This window comes from Geotrypetes seraphini, chromosome 2 (genome assembly GCF_902459505.1).
Source record: "Geotrypetes seraphini chromosome 2, aGeoSer1.1, whole genome shotgun sequence".
Classification (NCBI taxonomy): Eukaryota; Metazoa; Chordata; class Amphibia; order Gymnophiona; family Dermophiidae; genus Geotrypetes; species Geotrypetes seraphini.
In genome coordinates, this window is record NC_047085.1 from 456,553,014 (window position 1) to 456,568,507 (window position 15,494).

Below are 15,494 nucleotides of genomic sequence, written 5' to 3' on the forward strand. Positions count from 1 at the left end.
TACTTATACAATATGATTTTAGTTCTTAAATGGTTACATACTTTTCAAATGTTGCCTGTGGAGCCACCATGGGAAGAGAAGGGCTTAAGTTAGTGTTAAATTGTTTTCTATAGTCTGTACTATCAGTCATATGAATGATTGGTTTGGCGGCAAGTCAGACTTTTCCAATATTTCAAGAGGCAGGCCTGCTTATAGCAGACTTGGGATACTTTCTTCATGCTTTTTTTGTGTGACAGCAGTTTGGATTATGTAAATCATGCACTCTATAGTTCAGTGAGATGATCCTGGAGGTGGTTGTGTAGATTACATCAGTGTTCTTTATCACAGTGACTGTAAAGGAAGCCCTGCAGTGCCCAGAAATTGGGGTTACAGATAGAGAGGCAACACAAAATCCTGCTTTGTTTTCATTTAAAGCAGGGGTGTCCAACCTTTTGGCTTCCCTGGGCCGCACTGGCCGAAAAAAAAAAATGTTTCTAGAGCCCGCACAAACGCGCAAATGCTGCAGCAAGACAGAGGAGGGAGCCGCCAAGGCGGTAAACACCCGGGGGCAGCAGAGGAAAACACTTCATCACCCTCGACCGGGGCTGAACAAAATACTTCACTGGGCCGCATGCGGCCCTTGAGCCACAGGTTGGACACCCCTGATTTAAAGCCACAGCTAGAGCACGGCCAGAAAAGAAATTTCCTTTAAGTAGTAACTCACAAGTAGTGGTTAACATACCAAAGCCCTGTATATCTTTCCCTAAGAATGCACGAGCAAGGAAGCAAAAAGGACTACAGGTTCCAGCATGCTACAGTCAAGGGAAACCAAAATCCAGGGCTGGAACAGTTACTACAACCAGCCCAGCTGAAACTGGTTCTAGTCAGCTTAGAAGGCTCCAGAATGCTGCTGTAGCAAAGCCTAGAAACTCAGCTGCAACTAGAGCTAATCAAGGCAAAATATGAGAAGAAAAGGGAGTGTCTCACAGGCAAAGGGCAAGCAACAAACTCTCGGACCTTCTCTACAGCGGTGGAAAGCAGAATTCTCCAACCAAGGGCAGGAAGGCAACAGACACCAAGTTCTTATGCCAAACAGGTAGAAACTTTCAATGAAAAAATTTCTAGTGACTTTAGTGATGTTCAGGATCAGGATATATGAGAGGAGTTAAGCTCCTATGAAATTAAATCTGAGTTTGTTGAGTTGTCCAGTGCAGAAAACATGGAGCTAGCTAAGGCTTCTTTAAAAGGATGTCTGTTGGAAAAAGAAAAACAAAAAGTGCTGTTACCTGCAATTAGGAAGGGACATAGCACAGAGTCACAGAAGGGAATGCTTGTTTTGTTATGGCAGCGGGGCTGAAGGCAGCCATATAGAGACTTATAGGCAAGTAGCCATTGCTTTTTGTGTTTTTGAAATACTGCTATAAGAATATGATTTTCCAGATAGTGCTTGCAGGTGGCACAGCCATTTTGGTAAAAGACTCTTTGTTGGCCTAACACGTTGTTTGGATCATTGGGAGGGGCTATGAAGAATCTGATCTTTAAGGGAAAGGAATGGATCCCATGCCTTGGGGAAGTTGATCTGGTAGTTTTCCCCCAAGGAACTGACTCAAAGGGCAAAGTGCTAATATATATAAGAGCTATAAGAGGCCCCATGATCCCATTCCAATTGAAATTCTGATGCTTTTCTTTTTTGGGTGCTAATTAAGAACTTTTGTTGTGGTCAGTGAACAGATTAATAGAAGAATTGTCAAGGTTTCTTTATACAGTTCCCCCTCCTTATTCATGGTTTTGGTGATCGCGGTTTCGACTATTTGCATCAGAGACAACATTTCCTGCAGCCACATGCGATTTCAATGCTCTGGCTGCTGGTAGGAAACACATTTAGAAATTGCTTACCGTGAAGATAAGGGGCAGGGAGGGAGAAAGGGAGGAAAGGTGGGGTGGAGAGGAACCTGGGGACCTGCTGAAGGGACCTGGGGAAGGTGGGGGTGGAGAGGAACAGAAGCTGAAGGGACATGGGGAAGGTGGGGGTGGAGAGGAACAGACGCTGAAGGGACTTGGGGAAGGTGGGCGTGGAGAAGAACAGATGCTGAAGGAAGGTGGGGGTGGAGAAGAACAGACGCTGAAGGGAACTGGGGAAGAGAGAGATTCCAGACTATGGGGGGAGTGGAGGGAAGAAGATGGGTGCCAGGCCAATTGGGGGGGGGGGGTGATGGGAGAGGCACAGTAACAGAGCACATGGAAGATGCAGAGAGAAGACAGACAGTGGATGGAAGGAATTGAATGAGAAGAAGAGAAAAGCAGAAACCACACAACAAAGGTGTATAAAAATTTTCTTTTTCTTTTTTTCTTTTTTTGCTTTAGTAGTATATTAGTTGTGTTTCTAAAACTTTATAAACAAAGCCCTGCCAGCAGAACATCTCTTTCTCTAGTTGAGCAGCCAGAACTTGATTTATAAGGAAGGAATAAGCTAAATATTGCAGTACTGAGGTTTGTATGGATTCTGCGTGGACGGGGATGGGGGGGGACAGTGGTCGCGAGAATGGGGCAGGGACATTGGTCATGGGGATGGGGTGGGGACAGGGATGTGGTTGCGGGGACGGGGCAGTGATGGGGAAAAATTATTTCCCCGTGTCATTCTCAAGTTTGCACCCAAGAAAAGGATCTGGATATCATTGTAGACAATATGATGAAACCTTCCACCCAATGTGTGGTGGTGGCCAAAAAAGAAAACACTACTACACTACTCTCCAATCCTAATACTTTGAATGCATTTTAGTGCATAGGAAAATATGAGCTTAGAAGCTCATTATTCCTCTTATTTAAATAATTAGCATGTAATTAAGCTGTTCTTGAATGGCATAGCTGCAACAATTTAAGCAGTTAGCCTACTCCCATGGTCACAGAGAGAAGGCAGGAAATTGTGTGAACATAAGAATTGGCGCTGCTGGGTTAGACCAGTGGTCCATCATGCCCAGCAGACCACTCACGCGGTGGCCCTTATGGTCAAAGACCAGTGCCCTAACTGAGACTAGCCTTACCTGCGTACATTCTGGTTCAGCAGGAACTTGTCTAACTTTGTCTTGAATCCCTGGAAGGTGTTTTCCCCTATAACAGCCTCCGGAATAGCGTTCCAGTATTTTACCACTTTCTGGGTGAAGAAGAATTTCCTTACGTTTGGACGGAATCTATCCCCTTTTAAATTTAGAGAGTGCCCTCTCGTTCTCTCTACCTTGGAGAGGGTGAACAACCTGTCTTTATCTACTAAGTCTATTCCCATCATTATCTTGAATGTTTCGATCATGTCCGCTCTGTCTCCTTTTTCAAGGGAGAAAAGGCCCCGTTTTTATAATCTTTCACTGTATGGCAACTCCTGCAGCCCCTTAACCATTTTAGTCGCTCTTCTCTGAACCCTTTTGAGTAGTACTGTGTCCTTCTTCTTGTACGGCGACCAGTACTGGACACAGAATTCCAGGTGAGGGTGTACCAAGGCCTGGTACAGAGGCATGATAACCTTCTCCAATCTATTCGTGATCCCCTTCTTAATCATTCCCAGCATTCTGTTCGCCCCAGAGAGTCTGAGACTCTCTGGGGACATGAGATGGGAGAGGCCGTGATGAAGGAAGAACAGAATTATATGCAGACCAGGGCCACCCTTCCTCCTATAACGTCTCTGCCTCAGCTTCCCCAAGTAAGTGAGTCATTGGCTGCCTATGAACAAGATTGGTATAAGCTGTAAATGCTGGAATCAACTTCATTGTTTTTACATTTATAAAATATTAAACTCTAAACTGCAAATCTGTTAATCTCTTTACTGCCTCCATATTGCTTTTGTTAATCCTTCTGATTGTGTAATTTGCATTTTAAATAGTCTTATAATAGTGAAATTTTTATTCAGTCATTATGTTATTATTCTTTCAACTGGCTTTATTTTCGTCAGGCTAGCATCCTACCCAGCATCTTCTAACTTACATCTCCAGGCTAATAATATTTTCAGATGTCTCATCAAAGCTATTTTATATTACATACTTCATGAGTAAATAACATTATGACATTGAATTAAAATCTAATACTATGCATACTTTAAAAATGTACTGCAGCTAATTGCAGTACATTGAATAAGAAAAACAAATATTTAAACAAGCTGCCGTCCTTTAATAATTTAATTAATTGAAAAATGAGACATTCTCTTCCTTGCTGATCTCAAAAGAGTCAAAGGGCAAGAGTTTAACATTTAAATGTGACTCATTATAATAATTGATTAAAAAGGCTTGCCTCCTTATCTGTGGTGGTTCAAAATCTTTCTATGCCCATCAGACAGAAGGAGGAGTTTGCCCAGTGTTTGGAGCAATAGGTTGAAATTTAAGACTAAATTAATTTAAATATCAGGTCTCCTACTGTCACTTCCTGTGACCCTGGCCAAATCACATTGGGCTCAATTTTAAAAATAAAGCTATACTCTTATATTTATACTATTAAAGATGTGTCCTATTTTTAGCCAAATTTAGGGACCCTTTTACCAAGCTGTGATAGCTAGTCCTGGCATGGCAAATGCAACGTAGCCCTTAGGAACTGAATGGGCTGCATTTAATTTGCCATGTGGGAATCGCTACTATGGCTTTTTTTTTTTTTTTTTTGCTTTTTTTTTTAAAAAAAGAGGCTCTTAGGAACATAACCTTTCAACTGAAAATGCATCTTAATTTAGGAGCTTAACAATTATGCTCATAATTTATGCCTGTCATTCATTTGTCTAGTTTTATGAGCCAAATTTATGAGGCTAGCACTGAAAATCAGTATTAAGCTTGTAACTTGCTGGATCATGGGAGAAGGATGGAAGAGAAAAAGACTGGAAGATGCTATGAGGAGGGAATGAGAGGAACAAGGAGATTTCAGGCTATCAGGGAGGGGTGAAATAGGCAGCTGATGCTGACCTAGAAGGGTGGAGTGAAAAGAAACTGGGAATAGGGGAAACAAGTGGGAGAGGCTGGAATGAGAGTAGGATAGTGATTACAAGGGGTAGAAGTAGGTTAAAGATGGAATGGAAGGCTGGAGAAGGAGTGAGATGGGGAATGGAAAACTAATAGGTGAGAATAGAACATAGAATTTGATAGCTGAAAAGAATAAAGAAGGGTGTGAAAGGGTAAAATTTGAGTAAATGGAGCATTAAAGAGAGAGAGGAAAGACCAGTTTGCCAGAGGAAGGTGAGGGAATGGAACAAGAGAGAGGAGGAAAGCCAAATGGACAGCAGCCACGAAGGAGAATTGGCAGAGAAAAAACAGGAAAGCAGAAAAGAGAAATTGGAACCAACAAGGTGGAAAAAAATAAAAGGTCCAGAATAAAAGCATTTTATTTTTAATTTATTAACTGAAATATGTTAGATTTGGGAAACATTCATATCAGATATCTTTGTATCCAGTCCACTTACCTCCCAGGGGAGTAGAACAACTTAGCTGACAGTCTGAGTTGCCAGCTAGATCCCTATGAGTGGTCCCTCAACCCCGCGATTATGAAGAAGATCTTCAGCACCTCGGGCACACCAAGCATCGACCTATTCCATGGAACAGAACTCCAAATGCACAGCCTTCTGCTCCAAGAGACCGGTCCATCACTGCCTCAGCCCCGATGGCCTGTCTCTGAGTTGGAATCATGGACTCATCGATGCATACCCACCAATGCCTCTCATTCCCAAAGTCCTGCAGAAGAATCTCCAGGACAGAGCAACGGTGATTATGATTAGAAAATGACACGGTGACATAATTCATCACCGTTCCCGTCCCTGCGGATAACCGCGAGAAACAATCCTGTGTCATTCTTGCGTGTCTATCTCAACATCAGTCCTTCTACACCAACATTCTTCAATGCAAGGCTTAAGGGTCTGTGGTTGAGCCCATTCATACTCTTGATTCTTCCCTCTCTCCTTGAATAATGACATTGAGATGGTTTCCCGCGGTTATCCACGGGGACGGGAACGGTGTTGAATTTTGTCACCGTGTCATTCTCTAATTATGATCACCCCGTTCTAGTCCTGGCAACCATGGTTCCTGTTCCTGCAACCTGCGGTCTTTAGCTCTGACTGCATGAAGGTGGAGAGGTTGAACCTACCACACGACATCGAGCAGAGCTTTGGGGCAGCCAGAAGACCTTCAAACAGAAAAGGCTATGAATGAAATGGAGATGGTTCCGCTACTGGTGCACAAACGCGCAGCGAGATCCCTACAACTGCCCCGTCCCAGACATCCTGCAGTACCGAGGCCTGAAACCTACCTCCATTAAGGTCCACCTAAGTGCAATCGTGGCTATCACACTGGCATAGACGATGCACTGGTGTCGGGACATCCAGTAATCGCAAAATTCATGAAAGGACTATCCAACTCACACCCACCGGTCAGACCATGGCCGCCCGGAGAGGACCTCAACCTGGGGCTGCATCAACTCTTCCTCGACCCATTCAAACCATTGGGGGAGGCAGATCCCAGATGCCTTGCCTGGAAAACCCTCTTCCTAACCTCCATCACTTCGGCAAGATGCATCAGCAAGATCCTAGTCCACTGACACACTCCTGCATAAGGACTGGGTGGGGCTCAGAACCCAGCCCCGATTCATGCCAAAAGTGGCTTCATCATTCCACATCAACCAGTTCAGGGAGGCTCAGAGCCTCAACCCAGAGACATCTCCTGGACTGTGTGAGGGCCCTGGCTACCTATATCAACAGGGCACAACGGACCAGACAAGCCTCACAACTGTTCATCTCCTATGACCACAACAGACTAGGCCTGACGTTCACCAAAAATGTACGCTCTCGCGCTGGATATCCCAGTGCATTTCCTTCACCTATAGTAGAGCACAGCGTGAACCGCTGGCGGGAGCCAACGCCCACCAGCTCAGGCTCACCTATACCACACACCAATAAAGGACATCTGTAACACAGCCACATGGTCCTCCATGCATACCTTTGCCAAGCACTTTTGCCTCGATAGAGCATCCAGGCCCCGAATTCATTCAGTCAAACAGTCTTGCAAGCGGCCCTTACCTCTCGGGAGGGTCAACAGCCACAGGCCAGGTGAGCCTCCTCCTTCCTCACAGCCTTGACAATCAACTGGCGACTGTGCCTACAGTCTTCTTCCAGTACAGCTTGTCTAGACTAAATATTGAATATGCAATTACAAATTGTCACTGTTGACCAGTTAGTTTTTCACTGATCCTTGATTGTTGTTGACCAGTTATTGTTTTTTCCGGTACCCGAACACAGCACCTTGGGAAATAAAAACCCAAAAAACAAAAACAATCCTTATTTGCACAACCTAGCCTGCTTCGCCTTATTATCCTGCCTGGCTCGGCCTCCACAGCCAGGTGAGGGATGCAAGAGGCGTAAGGGCACAAGTCTATTCAGCACTTCCCTCGGCTAGAGAGTCACCCATATGTGGCTGAAAAGAGAAATTGGAACCAACAAGGTGGAAAAAAATAAAAGGTCAAGAAAAAAAGCATTTTATTTGAGAAACATACATTTTAGATATATTTGTATTATGTTCACTAAAAAAGGAAATGCAATTCCCTGTTTTATTTCTCCATGGTTGCAGTACATGCTGTTTAACTTGGCATTCCCAGCTCAAATTTTGTCTATGTATTTTTATTTCTAATTTGTGATCCCTTGTTTTGTGTTTTGTGAGGGTAATGGCAGAGATCAGAGGGGAGATGGGGAGGAGAGGGGATTCCGGGGGTCCCCTTCTTTATTTTCTAAATTGGGCCCTACCATGTCTACCACTATCACTAACCCCAAGCATCACCAGTTGAGGACCTTCTCTAAAGTCAGTCAGAACTTTCCTTTATTCCTCCTCTAAAGTCAGCCAGAACTCTTTTACCAGGCTCTGCAATCCGCGACAGCATGCTTGTGCCAATGACAACTAAGCATGCATGAGGTGTTGGCATTGGTGACTCAAGCATGTTACTTCTGTCTGTTGAACTTGGTAAAAGGGAGTTCTGGCTGCCTTTGGAGGAAGTGTTCAGGAGAGTGGGGAGAAGGGTGGAGGCTGAGAGAAAATTTTGTGCCCACTGACTTTGAGCTTAGGTCTACACAACACTGGCTGTCTGGCTATACCACTGATTCATAGAAAGGTGTGAAAAAATGATAACTGAGGCTGCTGGTCATGTGTACAATCAGGAGAGGAAAGAACATTAAGGGGCTCATAATCAAAAGAGAAAAACGTCCATAACCCGGCCTAAGTCGGCACTTGGACGAACATTGTCAAAATACGTCCAAGCGCCGATTTAATGAAAACGGGTTTTGGATGTATTTCTAAATGACCTATTTCGGAGGCACCCATCTAGATAGGCGCCTATCTAAATCGAGTAACAAGCTCAATTAAGCTTTTTAATCAGCAATAATTGAAACAGGCGCCTATCAAGAAAGAGCAATTCTGCAACAAGGCGCCTCTAAAAATTTAGGCGGCCTTCAAAAAAATAGGTGCTATGCATGTTAGGCGTGGGCTTGGCTACATGTTAGGCGCCTTCTTGCAGAATCACTGCCCTTAAGCGTGCTTAAGCGCTTACATAGGCGCCTAACTTTCTAGTTGTGCCTAGAGCTTGCCTATTTAATGGGCGCTTCCAAAATAGGTGCCGCTCAGCGTGATTCACTAAACAGCACCCGATTGTGCTTGAATCGTGCTGAATGGTGTCTATATCGGTGCCCAACTGTTGGCCGCTTCTTACAGAATTTGCCCCTTAATTTTGTAATAAGATGCCTAGGTTAGGTAAACAGGAATGTGCCTATTTTGGCTCTAATTTATTAAGGCATACGAGGGTGCTGATGTGTTTTTATATACAATGCTAGCTCCTTTATGGAAGGTATGCACATTATGGGGCTCATTTATAAAACACTTAGACCAGGGGTGTCCAATGTCGGTCCTCGAGGGCCGCAGTCCAGTCAGATTTTCAGGATTTCCCCAATGAATATACATGAGGTCTATTTGCATGCACTGCTTTCATTGTATGCTAATAGATCTCATGCATATTCATTGGGGAAATCCTGAAAACCCGACTGGACTGCTGCCCTCGAGGACCGACATTGGACACCCCTGCTCTAGGGGCTTCGGGGATGCTAGCGCGGCTTTGTAAAAGAGGCCGAATATAAGGCCCTCTTTTCCTAAGACCTGGGCACTAAATGCTCCAATGCTGCTCCTACGCTTATAGGAATTCTATCAACATCGGAACATTGTCGGCACATTTAGCGCTCTGGGCTGCGATAGAAACCGCTACCACGACTTAGTAAACTAGGGACGGGGGTGGGGGGTAAATGACTCCTGTTCATGTGTGAAATCTGTTTTGAAATAAAAGAACAAGAGGGCACTCGGAAAAGTTGATAGGAGACAGATTCAAAATAAATACTAGGAAGTTCTTTTTTACCCAACGTGTGGTGGACACCTGGAATGCGCTTCCAGAGGACGTAATTGGGCAGAGTACGGTACTGAAAATCCGACTGGACTGCGGCCCTCGAGGACCGACATTGGACACCCCTGGTCTAAGTGTTTTATAAATGAGCCCCATAATGTGCATACCTTCCATAAAGGAGCTAGCATTGTATATAAAAACACATCAGCACCCTCGTATGCCTGGACACCCCTGACTTAGACACACAAAGTACCAAAGGTTTACCTTCCATAAGTCAAAGTCCATAGATCGTGTCTTGTAGATTGGTGTGGCTTTAGCAAGAGAAGCAGTGTGTGTCTAAAGCTCCGCCTTTTGGCCTAGTTATGTTTTGCCTTGTGTGATGCCTTTCTTGACTTCTTAGACGTGCCTGATTTGTTGAGAAATCCTTGTTAAAATGTCTCTCTCAGTTGTCAGTCCTGTTCTTGCAGTTTCTGGGACTGGAGGGTAATCATCTGTGGGTTTAGAATAAGGCTACTGATTGCAAGCTCTGACAATCCCCAGTGGGCCTCATTGGTTCACATCCGCACAATCAAAAGTTTTTAGGTTTTCAGTTTCAGCCGAAACCAGGCAATAAGTTTTTTGGCCTCATTTTTCGGTTTCGGTCAAAAGTGGTTAGACAGTTATGGAAGCAGTTTTGGTTTTGTTCGAAACTAAAAAAAAAAAAAAAAAAAAGCAGTTTGCCCCCACTTTGAACAGACAATTTTGTCCATATAGGGGGTAATTCTCTGTAGATCGCCTAAAGTTAGGTGCAAAGATGAAGCGTGTTAAACACAAATTTTACAATGGCAGTTGTGCACGAAACTGCTGCTACAGAATACTAGAATAAGTCCATATTTACGTACTTAACTTTGGTAGTGAGCATATACCCTACCTCAATGATTGCATCTAACCATAGGCAGTTAGGTGTGCAAATGCTACTGTTCTATAATCTGTGTGTGTAACTGCCTGACACACCCTCAATCCACCTATATCCCTCCCAGGTGTCCGCCATCTTTGCAGTTGCACACTCTGGTATTTGAGCATGTAATTTAGAGAACACTAGGGTTACCATATTTAAAAAAAGAAAACCCTAGACACATGACCCCACCCCATTCCACCTTCCAGCCCTGCCTCCAGAAAGCCTCCTTTCTTTGCTACAAACTCCCGCCGCGTCTGGAAGACCTGTAGCAAGCGCGGATGTGTGTGATGGCATCTGCACATGCTCAGACACCCTACAGTTGCAGCCACAGCTTGTAGGGGCTTTCCAAAACCTGGACAAATGCTGGGTTTTTGAAATTCCATCCAGAAGCCTGGAAAGTCCTCTATAAAAAGGACATGACCGGACATCTGGTATCCCTATAGAACACCAACTGAGGGCATTTATGCACCTTTATAGTCAATAAGTAGTAGTTAAGACCGATTAGCAGGTAATTAATTCATTAAGTTATATTCACAACTAACTTTTTTCTATAAGCTGCATCAGCAAATTTGCATGGTACTTGGAAATTTGGGCATGCAATGTTCTGGAACTAGGGGGATAATGCTCTATAACAGGGGTGTCAAAGTCCATCCTCGAGGGCCGCAATCCAGTCGGGCTTTCAGGATTTCCCCAATGAATATGCATGAGATCTATTTGCATGCACTGCTTTCATTGTATGCTACTAGATCTCATGCATATTCATTGGGGGAAATCCTGAAAACCCGACTGGATTGCGGCCCTCGAAGAGGGACTTTGACACCCCTGCTCTATACAAGTAATATTATTCATTCGATCTCTGGATGTTTGTTGTTTTTTTTTCACTTATAGCAGGCCTGCACAACTCTGGTCCTTGAGGGCTGAGTCCAGTCAGGTTTTCGGGATTTCCCCAGTGAATTTGCAAGAGATATATTTGCCCGCACTGCTTCTATTGTATGCATATTGATCTCATGCATCTTCATTTGGGAAATCCTGAAAACCTGGCCTGGCGAGGGCTGAAGTTGTGCAGGCCTGATTTAAAGCATGTATGTGATCAGTGCCACCACTGACCACATACATGCTTTTCAGTACTGACCTCTGTATGTTCAGAAGTGTTATGCAAATGAAGGATTATTATTAAAATTATAGCCATCTGGTTTGCTATTTTGCATCTGTGCAAAATGAGGGTGTACTGATGAATGGCAATAAACAGTGCGTGCCTTACCTATGTATCTGAAGCCATTTGGGCAAATTACTGTAGATAGTCTGTGTGGACTATTACAATTGGTGAATTCTTAAATAATTACATTATATTCATTAATTCATCTGGAATGGACATGAAAGATTCAGCAAGTGGGTGTATAGATAGATTTAGGACTACAGATCTTACGGAGTTTTCATTTTTTTTTTTTTTATATCTGAGATCTCTTGGATGCAAGACCAGAGCCAAAGAAGGAAAGAACTTACTGCTAGCATAACTGTGGAACATGAATTGTTTGGATTTGGTAAGTAAACACTCTGATCTCTAAACATTTTTACCATAACAAAATCAATAGAATGACAGGCATAATAGCATTGCAAAGTTGTGTTGTCCTAGTTTTAAAAGGCTAAGAATTTTATTGTCTTTTTGAACTCGGATCAGGCTGACTCCCCAATGCTAAAAGAATGATCAAAAGGAAAAACACATTGAGATTTTAGGTTATTAACTCACTATGAACAGAAATCCAGACATATTTGGGTTTTATTACTAAACATTACAGAGTCTATATTCAAAGTGATTTAAAAGGCCAGGAGTGGCCAGGAGAAGCATATAAAATCACTTGCCCATGGCTAAAAACAGTTATTCAGCAGCTCTTATCTGGTTAGTGCCACTGAATATCTGCAGTTAGGGCCTGATTCTCAAAATGGCGTCCTGACTGTAGGTGGCGCTAGATGTCCTACTGCCATCTAACGGACCAATCAAGATGCACATTTAAAAAACAACAACAATGTAGCGAACAATGCCTACAATGTAGGCATCTGACTCGTACCTAAGAAGACTTCTAGGCATGCCTACAGATGCATAAGGCTGGCAAAAGCATGGGTTATGCTTAATGTGATCATTCATTTTTTTCCTCAAATAGGACAGGACCCCCAGATTCTCACCCCGCCCTAGATCCCGGATCCCATTAAATATAGTGTAAATTATAGACAGCAGATATAAATTCTCAAAACTGACACATTTAGATCACTAAATTTAAAATAAAATCATTTTTCCTACCTTTGTTTTCTGGTGATTTCATGAGTCTCTGGTTGCACTTCCTTCTGACTGTGCATCCTCTCTTTCATTTTTTTCTTTCTCTCTCCCTGCCACCCTGCTTCCCCAACACAGCCTGCTTCCCATGCTCCCCCGACAAGCCAAGCCACCCTGCTTTTCTGATGCAGCAACACCAAGGCGTGTGTAGTCACTACACTGCACAAGAGCCAGGCTTACAAGTCTCCCCCTCCCCCCCCCACATCAATTCTGACATAAGAACATCCGTGGGGAAGGCTTGTAGGCCCGGCGCTGATGCAGTGCAGTTGCTGCAGCGTCTGGCCTGTTGCTCTGTTGGGGAAGCAAGGAGACGCAGAAAAAAAAATCCTGGGTTCCGAAAACAGGACATTTCGGGTGTGCTTCGGGACAACGGGACAAGGTAATTTTAAAACGGGACGTTCCCGTTCAAAACGGGACGTATGGTCACATTAGTTATGCTAAAAGTAGCCTTAGGCTTCCTTAAGCGTGCGTAGGTGCTTCTGTAGGTACAAGTCAGACACCTTAAATGTAGGCAAATGCTGGCCTACATTTAAGGCATCTGAATAAAAAATAGACACGATTCTGGACGTGACGCCTACAGGTGATTTGACATGCTTAGGTGCCCATTTTGCAGGCTCCTAGCACAGCAGGCACCATTTCCAGAATTGGGCCCTTAACGCCTAAGCCAAAACCACCTATTTTGTGGGTGGTCTGGGGGCAAAGTTACCACTTAAAGTTATATGGCTGGTACTTAACCACATAAAGCAGGGGTGTCCAATGTCGGTCCTCGAGGGCCGCAGTCCAGTCGGATTTTCAGGATTTCCCCAATGAATATACATAAGGTCTATTTGAATGCACTGCTTTCATTGTATGCTAATAGATCTCATGCATATTCATTGGGGAAATACTGAAAACCCGACTGGATTGCGGCCCTCGAGGACCGACATTGGACACCCCTGACATAAAGGAACCATATAAATGTTGTTAGGTGCCATCGACTCATGTTCGATTCCTAGTGACTTTATGAATTGCGGATCTAAAAAGAGATCATTTTGTGATAGTCCAGAAAGGTCCACCAGCATCATCCCCATGGCTGTTATCAATGTGTGTAGCCATCTGATTGCAGGTCATCCTATTTGCCTGTTTCCTTCAATCTTCCCAAACATGATGGCCTTCTCCACTGATATCTCTCTTCTGATGGTACGACCAAAATAAGACAGTCATAACTTCATCATTAGAGCCAGTTTGATCTCTTCCAGAATTGATTTGTTAGTTCTAGCAGTCCACGGCAGCACCAAAGCTCAAAAAAGTCAATCTCCTTTCTGTCTTGTTTCTGTAATGTCCAGCTTTTGCATCTGAAACTGACCACTAAGAAAAGACAAAGCCAAAGCCAAAAGTCATAACATGGGATTAGAACCTGAGCATAAACAAGATGAAGATCATGAACATGGAAAATGACGAAGATTTTGAGCTTGAAGGCGATAGAACAGAAATTGTAAAACTTCAATTTCCTGGGCTCTTTTTAAACAAAGAAGCAACTAGCAGGGAGGAAATAATCTGCAGAATAGCACTTGGTCGCTCTTCAATGAAGGCTCTCGACAAAGTATTCAAAGGCAAGGAGGATTATAGTAGTCCTACCTGGCCTGCATCTTCGTTTGGAGGAGGGGTAGGGAACTCCGGTCCTCGAGAGCCATATTCCAGTCGGGTTTTCAGGATTTCCCCAATGAATATGCATTGAAAGCAGTGCATGCAAATAGATCTCAAGCATATTCATTGGGGAAATCCTGAAAACCCGACTGGAATACGGCTCTCGAGGACCGGAGTTCCCTACCCCTGCTCGAAACGAAGATGCAGGCCAGGTAGGACTACTATAATCCTATTTTGTGTAGACATGAATATTTACTGTATTTTTGTGGACCCTCCGAGGTTACTTTACAGTCCATTTTGGGCCCTAACACAACTTGTGGAATTTCACCGCAAGTTGCATTAGATCAGTGGTTCCCAATCCTGTCCTGGGGGACCACCAGCCATTCAGGTTTTCAAGATATCCCTAATGAATATGCATGAGAGTGATTTGCATATAATGGCAGTGACAGGTATGTAAATCTCTCTCATACATATTCATTAGGGATATCTTGAAAACTTGACTGGATTGTGGTCCCCCAGGACAGGGTTGGGAACCAGTGCATTAGATCAGTGGTTCCCAACCCTGTCCTGGAGGACCACCAGGTCAATCAGGTTTTCAGGATAGCCCTAATGAATATGCATGGAGCAGATTTGCATGCCTCTCACTTCCATTATATGCAAATCTCTCTCATGCATATTCATTAAGGCTAGCCTGAAAACCCGATTGGCCTGGTGGTCCTCCAGGACAGGGTTGGGAACCACTGATCTAATGCACTGGTGGTCCTCCAGGACAAGGTTGGGAACCAGTGCATTAGATGAGGAGCCTAGAAATGAGTTGCAAAACATGCATTTTTTTTGTCCTGCAGCATTAGGGCTGTTTAAGTTCTGGTAAGGACCATTTACCACGACTTAAAGCCCTACAGCTGCTTGATGAATTCCCCCTTTTAATGTGAGCTAGTGTAAAGTGATGCATGTGGGAAAGAGGAGCCCAAACTATAGCTACACGATGAAGGGTTTCACATTAAAAGTCGCTGCCTTGGAAAAGATTCTATGTGTCATTGTTGATGATAAGTTAAAACCTTCTACTCATTGTGCAGCGGTAGCTATGAAAGCAAAGAGAATGTTTGGAATTTTCAGGAAAGGAATAGAAGATAAAAATGAGAATGCTATAATGGCTTCGTATCACTCGATAGTACAACCACATCTCAAATAGTGTGTGATTCTAAGCACTGCATCTCGTAAAAAAAAAAAAGATATAGT

General features: G+C 43.7%; 1 long non-coding RNA gene across 2 annotated transcripts in view; it reads left to right on the forward strand.

The window, feature by feature from the left end:
* Nucleotides 1-958: 958 nt before the first annotated feature.
* LOC117353488 overlaps nt 959-15,494 on the forward strand; it is a 66,073-nt gene continuing 51,537 nt past the window's right edge. For both annotated transcript variants that reach the window (XR_004537955.1, XR_004537956.1), the window contains exons 1-2: nt 959-1,075; nt 11,760-11,841. This is a non-coding gene — a long non-coding RNA (uncharacterized LOC117353488). The remainder of the gene's footprint in view (nt 1,076-11,759; nt 11,842-15,494) is intronic.